At 36.7% G+C, this 20,391-nt stretch overlaps 1 non-coding gene across 1 annotated transcript; it reads right to left on the bottom strand.

Annotated features, from left to right (window-relative positions):
* Positions 1–17,749: 17,749 nt before the first annotated feature.
* Positions 17,750–17,856, bottom strand: LOC145003602 (small nucleolar RNA R71). The gene has a single exon (XR_013662056.1). It is a non-coding gene; the product is annotated as a small nucleolar RNA R71 (small nucleolar RNA).
* Positions 17,857–20,391: the final 2,535 nt, after the last annotated feature.

Raw genomic sequence — 20,391 nt, 5'->3', positions numbered from 1 at the left:
AAATATAAAGATATGAACCTGTATCATTTCTTTATTTAGAGCTATAACATCAAGTGTTCTTCCAGTTGAAACATTCACTTGTTTGAAAAATAACCTGGCATCATACCCCGTAGAGCTACAGTAGTGTACCAACATTTAGAGTTCATTGCAGCTAAAAAATCTTTTAATTGTTTTGTAGTAGAATATTGAATAAGATTAATGATTTGAGAAACTAATATGATTAGGGTTAGGTTTAGGATTAGTAGAACAACGCAGACAAAGCTGGAACAAAAAGTTGCATGCAAGTTAAGCACCATTTCTTCACCACGACATCAATATATGTGAGAAATTTTCACAAACACATGGTGTGCTTACGAGTTACTCCCCATTTTATCAACGAACTTCCATAAATACTAATTATAAAACTAAAAACATACAACAATAATGAGAGAGAGAGAGAAAGAGAGAGATTAGGTTATAGTTCCTAAGAGATAGAACCCATTCTATCTCTAATTCCCTCAATTATAATCTCTTTTATCATCCACTCTTTTTTGGAGCATTTTGAAAAAATAAAAAGAAAAGAATGAACAATTCACAATCCAAAGGGCCATTAGCAGTTAGAAACATAGACACTTTACCTTCAAACCCATTGATTTGTTGCTTCTATTCTGTCCGAGTAGTCGTTAGATGCCTGAAAAGGAAGTGACATAGAATACAACACAACAGAAAGTTGGGTAGTGATGGAACTCATGTGATAGTGGAAAAGACGTGGTGGGTTTGGCTATCGTGTTTTGGGTATTGGTTTAGATTAGCATAAGCGGTGGTGGGGTGTAGCAGTGGAGGTAAGGTTGTTCAGTTAAATTTCAAGGGGTTTCATGGAGACGGGGAAAGAGTAAAATCAATGGGTGAACAGGAGAGTCAGAGGTGTATTGGAAGACGAAAACAAAGACAATAAAAAGATTGTTGCGGATTTTAATCGCGATTTGTTAAGATTGGGTTGAAAATCAATGAAGATAAATCATTCCTCCTCTTGCATATTTTAAATTTTGAATCAATGATTTTGTTTCCAAAACGTATATGAGAAATTGGAGAAGATACAATTGTGATTTGGTGGTTGATTTAAAGGGATCAAATTTCAAATATTTTTCTAATTTTATAAATTTTGAGGTTGATATAAAAGATGAGCGGGAAAAATCAAATGTTGGGCTATATATATATATATATATATATATATATATATATATATATATATATATATATATATATATATATATATATATATATATATATATATTGAAACAGTGCATTGCTTTCGCCGTATGACTTTTGTGTATTTGCATGTTTGATCTTTACACTTTCGTAGTTACGCAATGTCCCCCTTTTCCGCACAAAACCTCGACTGCGTCCCCGCGAAGTAGGGATAGGACATTTTCTAGTTTGTATGAATGCCAAACCACATGTGAGTATTTGACTATTTGTATGCTAATACTCCACCTCAATATACATTACGTAAGCATACCATTTACAAAAAAGGATATGATGTCTATACTCGAACATTAATATCAAATTTGTAAATTATCACCTTAGAACCATTCCTACAAGCTATAACTAAGGATACCTATCTATCGTGCACGTAAATTAGTCAAGGTTTATTATGATTATACTTTATTCACTTATAGGAATCATTCGCATGTGCACGTGTTTAAGTATTAAAATAAAACCACTAGATTATGCTAATATATATAATATTTTGTTATTATCGTATGGAATATATGTGTTATTTCGATTCATATTTACTTTCCATGATATATCTTGAAAGAATAAGAACATGCTTTGATGATGAGACTTGGCAAAATGTGGCATATACTTTGTCGACAATGTATAGTCTCTTCAAGAGTCAAGACACATAGTATCCCATTATTTTTTAAAACGCACGATATATCAAATGGATAATATATAATTGAAATTCTTTTCAGAACTAATATTTGTAAGAGAATTTAAGAAATTTTAATACAACCAATATTTTATCAAACTAACACCATCATTGGACTGAAAATTGTGCATCTAAGCCGGATCCATACCAAAAGAGATTCTATGATTTTTTTTGAAATGTGCATATATGCAATTTGTTTAACGTTTTCAAGTTAGAATTTTTTAAATGTTGGCCTTAGAGTTTCATGGCTGTGTTAGTTTTGAAATTTTCTTATAAAAAATACTAAATATGCATACATGCAAATTCATATATGCATATACACATATTTAAAAAAAAGTCCGTCAAATTTTGTAAGCTTTGATATGGATTAAACGCATCATTTAGAGACTAATGATGGTTTTCATTTTGGAAAATGTTGAGTAGAATTCTTATATAACTTTAAATTCTTAATATATATATATATATATATATATATATATATATATATATATATATATATATATATATATATATATATATTAGTTACTAGGTGTAAGATCTATGTATTATATGAGTTCATTTTAAAGAAAAAAAATACGAAATTCTAAACATTTGATAAGTTTAAATTTATAAGAAAAAAATCGAAAAATATTGAATTGTTAAAATTAAATTGTTTGTTTTTTTTAATTAAACAAATAATGTAGATAAATAAACAAAGAAAATTAATAAAACTTTAATTTAGAAAATTTAAAATTAAAGGGAAGTCAATTAATGAAATTTATATGCATTTATTATTACATTTATTGCAATTATTATATTTAAATATTACGTGGAAATTAATAAAATGAAAAAAACCACAATATGACATGTGGAATAAAAATTACTTGTAAATAACCATAAAATTACATGTGATAAAATAAATAAAAATGTAACATGTAACAAAAAGATCTTTATTTATTAGGAAGGAATTGAACATTTATTGATCATTGATTAAATTTGATGTCTTATATTCATATGTCAAGGCAATTTAGGAAGATTGGATATAACTTTTTTTAATAACCATTTTTTTAAACGACTTTATATATTATAAAAACATATTCTAGCGAAATGCTAGAGAGCAATATATATATATATATATATATATATATATATATATATATATATATATATATATATATATATATATAAAAGAGGGACAAACCATCCAATCATTTCAATTAAAATCAAAATTGGAAGCTCGATTATTAAACCACGAAAAAAAAGAAGAAAAATAGAATCAAAAATGGAATTTTTGTGTATTCGAGTTGTATCTCCAAAAAATTGCGAGTTCCGATATTTCCATGTAATGACTAAAAATCAGGGGTAAAAATTTCATTGTTATTATAGCTAAAACATTGACACAATTTATTTCAAACATGACAATCCTCATTAAGTAAAACATTTATCAGGGTTTATTCCAAAATCATTCATTGCGGAAATCATAGGTGTGTGCACTCTGATCAATCCAAGCCCTTCATTTCCAAATCGATGATACCTGAAACCATAAAAAAAATTGTAAGCACGAAACTTAGTGAGTTCCCGAGAACATACCTCACACAAACCACATAACCACATAATCCATATCAACTATAATAGATACATAAACCACAACAATCACATAAGCATGCATATATACATATGGAGATGACATGGAAACCCTCCAAGGTCTTATTCACATAACCACATAAATCATATCAACTACACGAACCATGCATCTAAACATATAGGGAAGCCATGGAAACCCTCTAAGGTCTTACACTGGGTGCCACTGGAACCCCCACGTGGTCTTAGTCCATTGCCATGGGAACCCCGACATGGTCTTAATTAGGAAAGCCATAGGTACCCCCACATGGTCTTATATCCAACTACCTCAGAAGCCCCACAGGGTCTTCCGTACCAATATCATATCAACATAACACATAATCAATTAACAGTACACATATACAAACCCTATAAGCCATACATATAAAGGTTCCATGGAAACCCTCCATGGTCTTACACTGTGACATCCCCCAATTTCACGGCAAGAAAAGACCGATTTGTTTATGCTTTGTTTTTAAAATCAGAGTAATCTTTTAAAGAAAACAGTTGAGGAATTTGTTCCAAAAACAAAAATATGATAAGAATTTATCAAAGCATTTCTTTAAAGAAATGTATTTTCATTATATAACAAAATCTCAGGATGTCATGTTCAATACAGACCAAAAGCATAAATAGAACAAAATAGACCTTACAACAGTTATTCATAACTACTGGTCTATAATCCAAAATATCTCGTTATGTCAGCCAACTTATGCTCCCGTGCCATAACCTGTAATACAAAGAAAATTGAGTGGGTCAGGCTTGGGAGCCTGGTGAACATATTGCGTTTTCATCCTATAATGTTAGATCATATATATATATATATATATATATATATATATATATATATATATATATATATATATATTAAAACTCAGAAACTTATATAATTTCACCATATAAAAGCAACTCTTATCCCACCCCATCGATCCTCACAACGACACGATCTAAACTCTTGTATCTAAAACCTTCCTCTTACCTGATCCCTACTCAAAGATCTAAAACTAATCTCTTCACCTGGTACATACTCCCGGAATCTAAAACTAATCTATTCACCTAATCCATACTCTCGGAATCTAAAACTAATCTTTTCACCTGATCCATACTCCCGGATCTAAAACTAATCTCTTCACCCGATCCATACTCCCAGATCTAAAACTAATCTCTTCACCTGATCCATACTCCCGGATCTAAAACTAATCTCCTGATCTGATCCATACTCCCGGATCAATAAGTGTGCCCAATCCGTACTCCCTGAGTAGGGACAATTAACTTAGTCTTAATCCATACTCCCGAACTAATAACAAGTTTTTCTCTTTACCTGATCCATACTCACGGATCTAAAACTAACCTCTTGATCTCATTATCCAACTCATCTTTTATCACACACCAACTATCTCATCTACCTATGTTCTACCTAACATATTTGTAGGTATAAGATACATATACAGTTTAACTCATTTAAAACTATATAAAACATCCATTCCGCACTCATCTTAAATAAACAATAATATATAAACACATAGCACGTATTTCATAGAAAATACTTCATATTTATGTGTTAGGAGAGAGTAACTACACACTCACCCAAAACATATACTTAATACATTCAAACAATACTTGTATTAAAATCGTGTTTATGAAAGGGACAATACACTCACTTGATAAGACGATTATCGGACAACACTACGACTCTTCAAGTAGAAATTCTTCGTTGAAACCGAGATATCTTCACACACCGGACTTCTCGCGGGCAGAGTTTCGGCTAGAAAACTCTTTTATTCTCGGGATCTTCGGAGCGTCGGGACTCACTTAGGGTCTCGGGATGATATAAGGGCTTCGGGGGTACTTCTTTGCACGTAAATCGAGGTAATATGGGTGAGAGAAGAGTGAATTAGCAACCTTGGTCGACTGCTCCTTCAAATCTATTTATAGGGCTGATTTCTCGATTTTCACGTCGTGAACAGTGTTTTCATGTCGTGGGCTTGATCGTCACTGCATGCGTCATCGCAAGTTGGGTATGGCAGACTCCAGGAGGTGTCAGAAGACACTCACGTCGTGAACACTGTTTTCACGTCGTGGTCTCTGACAGTTTTGGGGTTTCGGGCCCCGAACTTCAAAAATTCATAACTTTCACATACGAACTCCGTTTTCGATATTCTTTATATCGACGCGAAGCTGAGATTATGCTCTACAACTCTTGTTTAGACTCCGTAGGCTAATTTTGAATTTATTTGTAATATATTAATAATATGTTATTTTTAGTAGGTCGAGACATGAAAACTCCATTAGAAATTCATAACTCCTTCATTTGACGTCCATTTTCGACTGTCCTTTCGTTGCACTACTATCAACGAGATCTTAGATTATCATTTAGATTGTTTCGGCTAGAACTCACTCGATCTCAAAGTCGAACTTCGGGCTGCATACTGCTAAGCTGAAACTTAGAAAAATCATAACTTCCTCATACGAATTTAGATTTGGACATTCTTTTTATGCACGCTCTCGGTTTAACGTATTCTACGACTTTCGTTTAGATCGCTAAGGCTAAATATCGTTATATCATAAATTCACTATTTACGTCGCGCTGTGTCGTACCAGTTCTGTCGCGAAACTTCGACAAGTCATAACTTCTTCGTTATAACTTGGATTTCGACATTCTTTATATATCCGGAATCCTTGTCATGACCACTACAACTTAGTTAAGATTATTCATTCTTAATAATATTTTATCAAAAAGTCATTTTTGATGCTTATGGTCTCTAAATTGACTAGCCTGAATATGCGGGCGTTACAATTATCTCCCCCTTAGGATGATTACATCCCGGAATCATCAAAGAAATAGAGCTTGTATAACGATTCCATACGTCATCCTTCCATCCTAAGTAATCACCATGATGCTCAATCTTGCACCTGCTCTTCGTAGTTACAAAATAAATCCTTATTGATGATTCCTTCTTCTTCTTAGGATAAGTACTTTCCCTTATCTATTGTAATAGACCGATGGGTCGTGCTCTAATGATCTTCGTCGTATGGAATATACATTCCTTCACATTCTAATGTGATATAACCATCTTACTAGTCATTACCGAAACAATGATAACGACATACCCGAATAAAACAAATTCAATTACTAGGTTCTTGGTAACCTTGTGATTTTCCCTGATCCAAAGTGCGAGTCATGTGCTTCCGGTAGTATATGCATCTATTACCTTTCAAACCTACTCATACTCGTCCCAAGTATTGTCCCACAATCGACCAAGTCACCATACAAGAAAATCATACAATCATTCAACACACCAGATAACAAAACTAGGGTTTATATTATTTTCTTGAAACTATTACACAAAATTTCAAGTTCACCCTATACTATGCCTCTAATAGGCTACACCATAAGTTACTATTCACACTGCTACTTAATAACTTGATCTTTGGATATAAAATCCTCATCCTTGATTCCTCGCATTGTCATCTGCTTCATCAAGGATCATTTCAAATGCTCTTGCCTTTGGCTTTGGCAGCACATTTGGCTTTGTAATCTCTTTCCTTCTTGGGCAGTTTTGCTTGAAGTGTCATTCTTCACCACACTTAAAGCAGGCTTCTCTTTTGTTTGTGCATTCGTTGGCATAATGACCAGTCTTCCCGCATTTGAAGCATGCCATTTCTTTAGAGCATCTCCCAATGTGCTTCCTCTTGCACTTATCGCACCATTGTGCTTCTTCTTCGAACCAGACTTCGAAAATTTTCTCTTCTCATTAGACCTTGATGATCCTTCAAAATTTCTTTTCTCGCCAACTTCAACCTTGTTGGCAGTTCTTCCCTTAATCATATCTTCAACAGACTTGGTAGCCCAGATAGCTGCCTCCAGGGTAAGTGTCTGACGCACTGGCACCACATACTCTCATGGGAGTCCCTTTACGTACCGATCAACTTTAATCAGCTTGTCTGGGATGATGCGCAAAGCAAACTCCATATTGTCTGTCAACGGCAGCCACCACCTCACGGTGGTGGTTACGAGTCTCTTTTTATTATTTTCACATCGGTTATAATATTACAATGCAAAACCCGAATAATACACTCTAATACAAACACACACACGACCACCCTAGTTGTGGCCGACGATGGCACATGGTGGCAGCCACCACCTTACGGTGGTGGTGGTGGCTTCCTTGGCTTTCTGATCAAACATAGCCACACATAACACACACTACTCAACATAATGCACACTCACACTTGGATTTTTACCTTGAAGGGGAAAAGACGGTGGCGGCAGCGACACAGCGGCACAACGATGGCGACGATCTTGGTCTTCAACAGAACGGGCAGCACAGGTTCATGGTGTTCGATACCTATAAGAATCACCAGGTGTCTTCGACGATTCAGTGACAATGAAATTGCATCTAGGAGCGTCTTCGCCGACAGCAACCATCGCCTCGACTCTTCAGCCTCTTCTGTCCCAACGTTCAGCCGTCAGTTCATCAATTCTCCAATCATCAGCGGCACTGAAGTGGCGCAATCGGTGGTTCCCAATCTGGACAATGGCTTGGAGGCGGTGGCGACCTCAACAATGATGGTGGTACGCACCGAAGGTTAACAAAGTGAGGGTGGCGGCCATCCCGTGGTTGCATGCCGTCATTTGCTGATCGGAAATGGGTTGGAGTCGGATAATATCGACGTCAGGGATGAAGGAGGGTATAAGGTGGTAGTGGAACTCGATTAGGCAGCAACGGCCGTAAGTTGAAGGTGGAGAGGGTGGCGGCCGGCAGGAGACATAAGAGGGGTGACAGATGGAGGGTTTAGTTAGGGTTAGGGTTTATATGGGCTATATACCCATGCCCTAGGAAACTTAATGCCATAATGGCGGAAATGGATCCTCCCTGTATCATTTTCTTTCAACCTTAATCCCATATTTACCATTTAAACCCTCAGCATTAAAATCCATTATAATTTAGGTACAAAATTTACCATTTACACCCCTGCTTCCATAATTCCTCTCAAATTTGATCCCTAATTTACTAAACAAACCCTTATCCTCCAAAATCTTTTCAAAATAAATCCCAAAATTACTCTTTCACCCCCAAATAATCCAATTTATAACATTTGGCTCCCCAAAACCAACACCAACCTAAATAATATGGATTTAGGGCGACTATTCATTCATTAATTTTACCTATTTATTTATTTAATAAACAAGATGTTACACTCCAAGTCGCCCATGTAGTAATATTACAACACAGACACTAAATATTGGTCAAATCCATTCCCTTTTTGGAAAGATTGAAACATATAGGCAATCTATCTAGTAAAAATATCCACACAAAGATGTTAACTCTTCTCGGAAGAGCCTTACACCATCTAGTTAGATGAAAATTATTCGGTAACATAGCCTCATCAATATAGTCTCTAGTACATTTCACCGAAAAAAACTATGTGCTCATCAAGACGCCACCAAATCCGATCTTCAGAACTGAAAATGAAGGCATCTTGTAAGACCTCCAACATGTTCTCCAATTGTTGTTCTTCCCTACCCCCTAACTACACATCTCCAATTCCAAACCCACTGATCTTGTTCCCACCTATCGTTTACCCAACAATCTTGATTCAACTCCAAACGAAATAGTCTATTAAATCGAGACTTAAAGGGTTGATTTCCCAGCCAAATGTCTTCCCAAAACCGAATGCTATCACCCTTTCCAAACCTCCTTTCAATAGTATTTAAAAGGAACAATATCGGAATTATACATCTTGAGAATTATAGAGACCAACCTAGACCACAAACCCACTCCACCTGTTTTCAAACCGACAACAACAAAGCCTCCAGATTGACCATGAATAGATTGAATCACTTTCCTCCAAATTTCATTAACAACATGCAAAAATCTCCATCTTTATTTTTTTAAAAGTGCATTATCAAAGGTTGTCAAGCTACCAACATTTAACCCTCCTTTATCAAAACTTGCGAGCACATTATCCCACTTAACCCATTGGATTTTACGGCTATCTCCATCACTACCCCAAAAGAAATTACTCCTCAAAGCCTCTAGTTTATAATCACCCCAACTTGAACTTTAAAAATAGACATCTAATAAATTGACAAACTACCTAGAACCGATTTAACAAGAGCTAACTGCCCCCGATAGAAAGACAATTAGCTTTCCATTTTGACAATCTATTTTAGATTTATTTTGGGAAAACTTCAATAAAATCCCTATGTATTGACCGTATAATCGATTTAGTCCCTATATATATATATATATATATATATATATATATATATATATATATATATATATATATATATTGCAATTTAGTCCTAATTATTGGTAAACATAATCAAAACGGGATATTTATTCGGTTAGCTGGTATCCCATCGGTATTATGCGTATGTGGCACTTACGTGTACACGAGGGCTTTACCCTTCCATTTCCACTTTGTTCGTTGTCTCGGTAAATCGATTGAGAGAAAAAGTTAGGGTTTATAGAGTGAACACAGAGGAAGTATGGTTTTACTGAGAGAAACGAAGGTAAAACCCGACCATTTTTATTAATGGTTGTCGAATCAGAGGAAGTTCACCATGAATCTTCTGAACAATACGACTCTGAAGAATACAACGTTGATGAGGAGGTGGTCGATACTAAGCACATAGATGTGGAAATGGAATAAGATGATTTCAAGACACAAGGTAAAGAGAGATGCAAGGATGCTTTTTAACTTCAGTTCTGATTATGAAGATAATGAAGCCGATGAGGCCAATGATGCTGCTGATGAAGATAAAGAAGGGTTTGGTTCAGAGTAGGAAATCGATGACACAACAGGGGATAATGATCTTCATTTGGGAGATGTGGGTGGTGTAGGCTTCCCTATTCACGATCAATCAATTAAGTGGAATAAGATGAAGCCCCTTCTTGGTGAAAGGTATGAATCACCACATCAGTTACAACGATGTCTCACTAATTATGCCATTAAGGCGGGGTATAACATTAAATCTGCGAAGTCTGACACTATACGATTAATTGCCAAATGTGATTCTAAGATGAAGTATCAACCCTGTCCATTCAGATTTCATGCTTCTTGGATGAATCAAGAAAGGTATTTTTAGATTAAAACATTAGCTGATGAGCACAAATGTGTTAGAAATTTCAATATTTCAAATTTACTGAGTCCGATAAGGCTAGCAAGACACTTTTTGAAGGTGTCGATAATGAAACCTAACATGAAGTGTAAGGAGATGCAATCAATAATTAGAACCAAGTTTATTGTGGGGTGTCTTGGTCTATGGTGTACACAACCAGTTGTAGAGCAATGAGCATTATAGATGGTAAACTCACAGACCATTATGGTAGGGTGTGGGATTATTGTCATGAGTTACTAAGGTCATATCCTGGTAGCACCGTCCAAGTGGGTGTCACTGTCAATCTAGATCATACAACATACTTTCACAGGATGTATGTGTGTTTTAAAGCAATCAAGGAAGGTTGGAAAATAGGGTGTTGTAGGCTAATTGGTCTAAATGGATTTATCTTGAAAGGGACATGTAAAGGAGAATTACTCACAACAATAGGGAGGTATCCAAACAACCAAGTATATCTAATTGTTGTTGGATTAGGTGTCTAAGACAATAACTATTGTTGGTATGTATTTGACCCGATTATGAGCATGGTCCTTTTGGGTTGCCTTCACTCATGCAACTTGATAGGATGACAAAAGGAGAGAAAGTAGAATTTATTATGTGAATAATAAATTGGTACTCGATTTATTAATATATTACAAGATCAATATATTATTTGAAAATCATATTATTTAATTAGTATTGATCATAAATTAATTTGGAATTAATTTAGTGGTCAAAAGAGACTGATTAAATAACTGGGGGACTATTATGAAAATCATTGATAGTTGCATAATTGGGCCGATGGACACCATAGAGTGGAGTGGGAGAAATCCTATAGTGAAGCCCTATAGATTTCGTCCATGGGCTCTAAGGAAATAGTTCATGGGCTGCTTGTTGCCTAAGTTAGGTATTAGGGTTTCCACCTGAACACCCTAGCAACCACAACTATATATATATATATATATATATATATATATATATATATATATATATATATATATATATATATGACCCTATACAAGGGATTTTCGGCCTGAGCATCCAAGAAAGAAACCCTAGCCAAAATCCTTCTCTCCTAAGTCATCCTCCTTGCATTGGGTGTTTGTAACTCCATTAGAGGTGCAACACTTGGGGCACTAGGCTTTTAGAAGTCAAGATGAAGAAGGATTAAATTTGTTATTGCTACATAACAAGAGTGGTAAAGTTTCTAACCCTAATTATATGTCAATTTTGAAATATGCATGCTCGTCATAGGCTTATTTCTTTTGTATTCATAGTTGTAAGTTCATAATAGAATAACCTAGACCCAAAGCAATTAGGGTTGCATGTACACCATAGAGATGATGTTATGCTCAAAACCAAACAATTTCTTGGGCAGTTGTTGACATTGGAAATAAAGCTAATTGGAAATGGTTTCTACAACTGCTCACAGAGGATCTTAACCTGCAAGATGGAGGAGGGTTTACTGTAATTTCTGATCAAAAAAGGTTTGTAATTTGTTAGCATTTTTATTATTTTTCTTTATCATCATCTTATATGTTTACGTATTTATTTTAAATTACATTGCAGGGATTGCTTAAAGCAACAAATGAAGAATTACCAAATGCGAAGCATAGATGGTGTGCAAGACACATATATACAATGAATAATGTGTGTTTTATTTATACTCAAAAGTTTTGTAACCATATTGGATTTGATTATTCGTGTGTTTCACTTCACATATTTTGACTTCCCGAATAACTAGGTTATTCAAACATCCGCACTCAATCATACTTTGGAAGTACGTAATGAGGCAGGATTGTCATGAATCCTACTGTAGATTGTCTAAAATGTTTAGACATATCAAAAGTCTGCTGCATTGTTCATCAGTGCTCCTGAAATAAGATTTGAGTATTTGAATAAATCCATGCTCACGTGAATCACTTCATGGATTTTATCATGAGTGATTGTGAGATGATAATATCTTATATTCTTGAAACGGAGATATATGAGTTGTTATTTATGAGTTGGTTGCACACTAATAATATGAATTGACGTTTATCCATTCCTTTTACCCAAAGTGGGATAAAAGCGATATATGTGAGCCCCTCGATGATTTAGTGATGACACCCTAAAGCGTGTGGCCAAGCATGGACTAAGTTGATGTGTTTAATTGTAGTCAGTTGTCAGTCGTCCTAAATCGGAAATCAGGAAACAACACATAGACAAAGAGAATGATTATAATCCATGTCTCATGTCTATATGATATCTAGAATGGAGTAATATATGATCATTTATCTAAAGGACGTGTTACTGATAAGATTAGAGTTCAACAATGGCTTTTGAAAGCTACAATTGCTAATCAGGTTTTGAAGTCGTACTTGCAATAATAGTTATTAGACTTATCCAAGTGGGAGACTGTTGGATTAGGTGTCTAAGCCCATAACTATTTTTGGTATGTATTTGACCCGATTATGAGCATGGTCCTTTTGGGTTGCTTTCAATCATGCAACTTGATAGGATGACAAGAGGAGAGAAAGTAGAATTTATGATGTGAATAATAAATTGGTACTGGAAATGGTTTTATTAATATATTACAAGATTAATATATTATTTGGAAATCATATTATTTAATTAGTATTGATCGGAAATTAATTTCGAATTAATTTAGTGGTCAAAAGACACTGTTTAAATAATTAGAGGACTGTTATGCAAATCATTAATAGTTGCATAATTAGGCTGATGGACTCCATAGAGTGGAGTGGACGAAATCCTATAGGAAGTCCCTATAGATTTCGTCCATGGGCTCTAAGGAAGGATTTCATGGGTTTCTTGTTGCCTAAGCTAGGTATCAGGGTTTCCACTTGAAAACCCTTGCAACCACAACTATATATATGACCCTATACAAGGGATTTTCGGCTTGAGCATCCAAGAAAGAAACCCTAGCCGAAATCCTTCTCTCCTAAGTCATCCTCCTTGCATTGGGTGTTTGTGAGTCCATTAGAGGTGCAACACTTGGGGCACTAGGCTTTTAGAAGTCAAGATCAAGAAGGATTAAACTTGTTATTGCTACATAACAAGAAAGGTAAAGTTTCTAACCCTAATCATACGTCAATTTCGAAATATGTATGTTAGTCATAGGGTTATTGCTTTGGTATTAATAGTTGAATGTTCATAATAGAAAAACCTAGATCCAAAGAAATTAGGGTTGGATGTACAGAATATGAATGATGTTATGCTCCAAACCCAACAATTGCTTGGGCAGATGTTGATATTAAAAATAAAGCTAATTGGAAATGGTTTCTGGAAATGCTTACAGAGGATCTTAACCTGCAAGATAGAGGAGGGTTTACTGTAATTTCTGATAAACAAAGGTTTGTAATTTCTTTGCATATTTATGATTTTTCTTTATCATCATCTTATATGTTTATGTATTTATTTTTATTACATTGCATGGATTGCTTAAAGCAACTAAGGAAGTACTACCAAATGTGGAGCATGGACAGTGTGAAAGACACACATATGCTAACTTTAGGAAGACCTATACTGGAGCGGAGGTCTAGAATATGTTCTGGGCAACTTCCTTTTCAACTATAAAAAGTGAATTTCTGAGGAAAATGGATGATATCAAAGAGGTCAATCCCAATGCTTACGAACATTTGCTTGCAAGACATCCTCACACATGGTGCAGGACATATTTTAAGATTGAGGTAGCATGTGAAGCAGTTGAAAATGGCATTGCAGAGTGCTTCAACGCCATCATATTGGATACTAGAAAAAAGCCCATTCTAGCATTGTTTGACGAAACTAGGTTCTACGTGATGGATAGATTCTACCATATGTTACAAAAGGCAGAAAAGTAGGAATCAGTGGTTTGTCCAGCTGCTATCAAGAAAATGAACAAGTTTGGAGTGAATTTGAGGTTTGTCTTAGCATTTTTATAAATGTTCCTTATAATCATTCTTCTAATTTTATTGTTATGATTTCATTTAATAATGTCATTGTAGGAATTGGAATGTGAATCCAAGTGGACCATATATTTTTGAAGCTACAAATGGATTTGAAGGGTATGCGGTTGACTTACAAATGAAAGTGTGCAACTGTAGGCTTTGGGATATATCAGGAATTCCATGCGTACATGTACAGTCTGCAATATTATTCACTGGACAAGATCCATTTCAATTCATAAGTGAGTGGTTTAGTGTGGATAGGTTCAAGGCCATATATGCAAACAATATACTACCTATGAATGGTAGAAATTTATGGCATAGAACTACATACACAAAGCCTATATCCCATTTAGCTAGAAGAATGTCAGGGAGACAAACTCTAAAAAGAAAGAGGCATGTCACTGAATCTCAAGAAAAATACTCCCAAAATAAGATGAAGGTTACTGGAATAAGAAGGACAATCCAATGCAAAAACTATCTTCAAAGGGGTCACAACAAGGCATCCTGTAAGAATCCCAAGGTCACACCAAAACCCAATCCCCCAAAAAATGGGTAGACCATGATTGGATCCTGATATCAGTCATTGGACTAGAAGTGGTGTTAGAGGTAGTAGAGGTGGTGCTTGGGATAGTGGAGGTGGTATAGGGAGTAATAGAGGTGGTGTAGTGGGTAAGACAGTTGGTGCAGTTGGTAACAAAGGTGGTGCAGTAGGTAAGAGAGGTGGTAAAGGTATTAAAAGAGGTTGTAAGGGGGGTAAGACATCTACTGGAGTGGCTGAGGTTGAAGGTGGTGGAGTGGCTGAGATTGAAAATGAGGATGAAACTATTCCTGAAAAATATTTAGTCCATCTACGGAAGGAAATGCAAGATTTGAAAGTATCACAGTATTCAATTGTAGAAATTAAAAATACCCTTAATCTGACAGATTCACACATGAAATAGTTCAATGATTACAATGACACTATTGAACAACTTCTTCCTATGTTTATGGTAAACCCTTTATGTTACCTTAATGTTAACATTCATTTATGTTATTAATTGGTTGATGTTTTATGCTTGATGTTTTACAGGAAGAGGAGGATCCCCCTTAGACTGACACACAAGATGGGGCTGAAGAAATTATCCTTGAGACACAACCAGAAAGTGAAGAACAAGAAGAAGAAGGCATCAATGACACCCAGGAATTACCAGTACACCTTAGGATTGTGAAAAGAAGAAGGCCATCTGATAGGATTGCCAAAACCAAGCTGAAGAAGATGAGATGTGTTGGGACTTCTGCAAATTCAACATTGCAGTTGGATTAGTGATATGTGCATAATTAGTTAATTATTCTTAGTTATTTTTGGTTAATTATGAAAATAATGTGGACAAAAGGTACTTAAAATGCTTTGAATTGTGTTTTCAGTCCAAAAGATATGCTTGGAGGCAAAGAGGAGAAATGGGAAAGCAAGTGAAGATTAAAGAGTGAAAAGAAGGACCTACTCGGCGAGTACACGATGATATGCCAGAAGATAAATACGACTGCTAATCTAAAGACGGATAAGTATTGACCTACTCGGCGAGTTGATTCTGCTACTCGCCGAGTACCCTCTGTTTTGGGATATCTTTAAAAGACGAATCCTTATCTCATGGGACATAACTCTTGGCGAATTTTGAAGGATTAGCTGCGACTAAAAGGTTCAGAAGGCGCTGAGGAACCCTAAGCTTCAAGAGTTGGAAGAATTCAAGCAATTAGGTTAATTCTACCACTTAGACTTAGGAATTAAACATGTTTGCTTTCATAAACTTTGTTTTTATGCTTGTTTCTACTGCAACTATGAGCTAAACTCGTTTTTGTTTCTGTTTGGGGAATACCAAAGAACTCCTATGGTTTAGTTATTGAATTTTGTTTAATTGTCTATTGGTGATTTATTAAATTAAGTTTGTTAAAGAACCTTATGTATTAATCACTACTATTTTCTATTAATTGGAAGGCAATTAGGTTGCATGAACATCACTTGATTGTTAAAATCATATGTCTATGTGAATGCTAAAACATATGCTTGGAAGTAATGAGTATGAAACTAAGATTAATAAGAAAATAGGAAGATTAATGTGTGAGCTTGTTTGAGAAACCATCAACAAGAGGTTAATTGAATTAATAACTTAATTGACCATTACAAATCTTATTTAATCCAAATAATTAATCTAGGGAATTAATTAGTTTAAACACTTGATCAACGCTTAAATTAGTTAATTGTCTAAGGGTTAGGAGTAATGAACATGAACCTAACTACTATCATTGGTAACCAATAGCAATTAATCTACCTTAACTTAAATAACCATAGGAGTGAATTGGTTGAACCTAAATAGAAACATCTTTATCAAATTTGGTGAATAGTTGTTGCTTTAGTTAATTAGTTAATTTAGTTTGTTTAAGTTTCTAATCTTGCAAAACTAGAGAAAAACCCTTTACTTCTATTATTTGTTTTAGTTAAAATTAGCTATTAGTTTAATTGCCCGTTCCCTGAGTTCAATACCTTACTTATCAATCTATACCACTTAAAGACAGGTTCACTGCCCGTTTGAAGACCCCGAATCTGAATTGAAAAGAAACAAAGGGAAGGACGTGGAGAGTTCAAGCACACCAAAGAAATCACCATTGTCCAACTTGAAGACTGTTTTTGGGAAAAAGAAGAGCAGCAAATTAGGAGTTTCAAGCGCTTCCTTGATAATTGAGGAGTCAATTCAAGAAGAGATTAGATACGAAACCGAGGAAGAAGACGAGGCAACTTACGAACAAGAAACCGAATCGGAGGAAGAGTTAGCATTCACTATGGCTAACATTGATGAAATTCCCATGGGAGAATGGAAGAAGAGGATGCGCGACGACCATGGCCCGGGACTTGTGTAACCCGCAATTCCCACAACTGCCACCTTCGAGCTAAAAGGTCATATCCTAGCTTCACTCAAGGAAATACCTTTCTACGGGAAAGATCATGAAGATGCCTACAAACATTTGGATGAAGTAAATGATGTTGCTGATTACTTCAACATTCCAAATGTCACCCGCGAAACTCAACTGCTTCGGATGCTTTCGGTAACCTTCAAGGGTGCTGCTAAAGACTGGCTCAAATCACTTCCTCCCGGGTCAGTCACTACTTGGGCCAGAATGAAGGAAGAATTTATTGATCACCTTTTCCCACCATCCAAGATAGCCAAGCTCAAGAAGGCCATTGCAAACTTTGAACAACAAGCTGGAGAGTCGTTATATGAAGCATGGGAGAGGTACAAAAGTCTGCTACGAAATTGCCCACACCATGATCTAAATAGCCAACAAGAAGTTTCCATCTTTTATGATGGAGTCAATGTCACGACCCGGCAGCTGCTAGACTCACAAGGCCCACTTACAAAGAAGCCACCCCCGGTAATCAAAGAATTAATTGAAGAATTCTCTAAACACTCTAGAGAATACCACAACCCTAGGAATGATGTCACGAGGGGAGCCGCATACGCTGCTACTGAAGATTTATCCGCGGTCATGGCCATGTTAAAAACCATGGATAGGAGAATGGACAAAATGGATCAAACTATCCATGCCATACGGGTGGGTTGCGAGAATTGCAATGGACCTCACCTCACTAGAGATTGCGATTTGGATGAGCACGGCAACAAAAAGGCACAAGTATGCTATTCGAGCGGTGACCGGTATGATGAAGACTGGCGAAAACAAAAGAAGGAGTGGCTGCCTTACGAAGAGTACAAGAAGGACAAGGAGGAGAAGTATAGACAAAAAGGGAGAGGCTTTTACCAAAAGGAGGAGCCGGTGCAAGAGAAGAAGCCAAGCTTGGAAGAAATGCTAACTAAATTTGTGGCTGCTTCCGAGAAAAGACATAGTGACCACGATGCTGCTATCCAAGAAACAAGAACAATGCTCAGGAACCAGCAAGCATCCATCCACAACATAGAAACTCAGCTTGGGCAACTTGCTCAACAACTAAACCAAAGGTCACCGGGTGAGCTTCCTAGCAAAACCGAGAACAACCCACGAGGCGCGCAAGTGAGTATTGTTACCACAAGAAGTGGGAAGATTATTACTCCCCTGACCCCCATTCGAACTGAAGCAAACAAGGACTCATAGAAGGAAGGAACGAAAGTACAAGTCGAAAACCAACACTCACAATCTGAGAGCCCTACTCGCCGAGTAGGATCGATGGACTCGGCGAGTACATCTGCAAAAACTAATGAACAGCCACCCTTGAAACCATACCAGCCTCCAATGCCGTACCCAGCCCGAGCCAAGAAGGAGAAGCAGGAAGAGGAATATCAGAAGTTCCTTGATCATATTAAAACTCTTCAAATAAACATTCCTTTCATTGAAGCCGTCATGCAAATGCCCAAGTATGCAAAGTTCCTTAAGGAACTCCTCACTAATAGAAGAAAGATGGAAGAAGTGCAGAAAGTAGTACTGAATGAGAATTGCTCCGCAGCCATGCTAAAAAAATTACCAAAGAAGAAGGGTGATCCGGGGAGCTTAACTTTGCCTTGCCAAATTGGAAACTTGGCTACAATTCATGCTTTAGCTGATTCTGGAGCAAGTGTGAACCTTATGCCATACTCGTTCTTCAAAAAGCTGGACCTCCCGGAGCCAAGGCCAATTCGGATGGAAATTCATTTGGCAAACAAGACGGTTACTTTCCCAAGAGGCATATGTGAAGATTTGCTAGTGAAAGTAGACAAATTTGTCTTCCCGGCTGACTTCATCATTCTCGACATGGAGGCGGATCCACAAGTACCAATCATCCTTGGAAGACCCTTCCTCAACACCGCTAGCGCCATCGTAGACATGAGAGATTCTAAGCTCACATTGCGAGTTGGGGACGACTAAGTGACATTCGGGGTAGACCAAGCCATAAAGTACTCAAGGAGTAGTGACGACACGGCGTTCTCAATCGACATGCTTGACGAGTTATTGGAAGAAGACATACCTGAAGATTCCAGCAAGTTTGCAGCTTTGGAAGAAGTATTTGATCCAGAAAAAGACTTATTAGAGATTGAAAGACTGTTGGAAGAAGCAGAGTATGAAGAACTAAAGAACCAAGCTGAAAGCCCTACTCGCCGAGTAGACCCGATCTACTCGCCGAGTACATCTGAAGAAAAGCCAGCAGTCGTGAATGCCGCCACCAACTCGCCGAGTACCATGCCTGCACTCGGCGAGTCCGCCACTATGCACAATAAATTGGAGCTCAAAACACCGCCTGACCATCTGGAATACGCCTTTCTGGAAGAAGAAAATCAGAAGCCAGTGATTATAGCCTCGGATCTCTCCAAGATGGAAAAGGAGGAGCTTGTACGAGTGTTGAAAAAAAGGAAAAGAGCCATCGCATGGAGCATCTCCGACATAAAGGGAATAAGTCCATCCTACTGCTCTCACAAAATCAACTTAGAAGAAGGAGCAAGGCCGGTGGTGCAACATCAAAGAAGATTAAACCCGAACATGCAAGAAGTCGTCAAGAAGGAGGTGGTCAAGCTTTTGGATGCAGGAATCATCTACTCCATCTCCGATAGCCCATGGGTGAGTCCGGTCCAAGTGGTGCCCAAGAAAGGAGGAATGACGGTCATTACCAACGAGAAGAACGAGTTAATTCCAACGCGAACGGTAACCGGTTGGCGAGTGTGCATCGATTATCGCAAGCTAAACGATGCCACTCGCAAAGACCATTTTCCCCTTCCTTTCATAGATCAAATGTTAGAGAGACTATCGGGCCATAGCTACTATTGCTTCTTAGATGGGTTTTCCGGGTATTTCCAAATACCCATAGACCCAATGGACCAAGAAAAGACCACCTTTACATGCCCCAG

Source organism: Lactuca saligna, chromosome 6 (assembly GCF_052625555.1).
Source record: "Lactuca saligna cultivar CGN05327 chromosome 6, ASM5262555v1, whole genome shotgun sequence".
Classification (NCBI taxonomy): domain Eukaryota; kingdom Viridiplantae; phylum Streptophyta; class Magnoliopsida; order Asterales; family Asteraceae; genus Lactuca; species Lactuca saligna.
The sequence above is the reverse complement of the archived record's forward strand: the minus strand, read 5'-3'. Positions and strand labels throughout refer to the sequence as shown.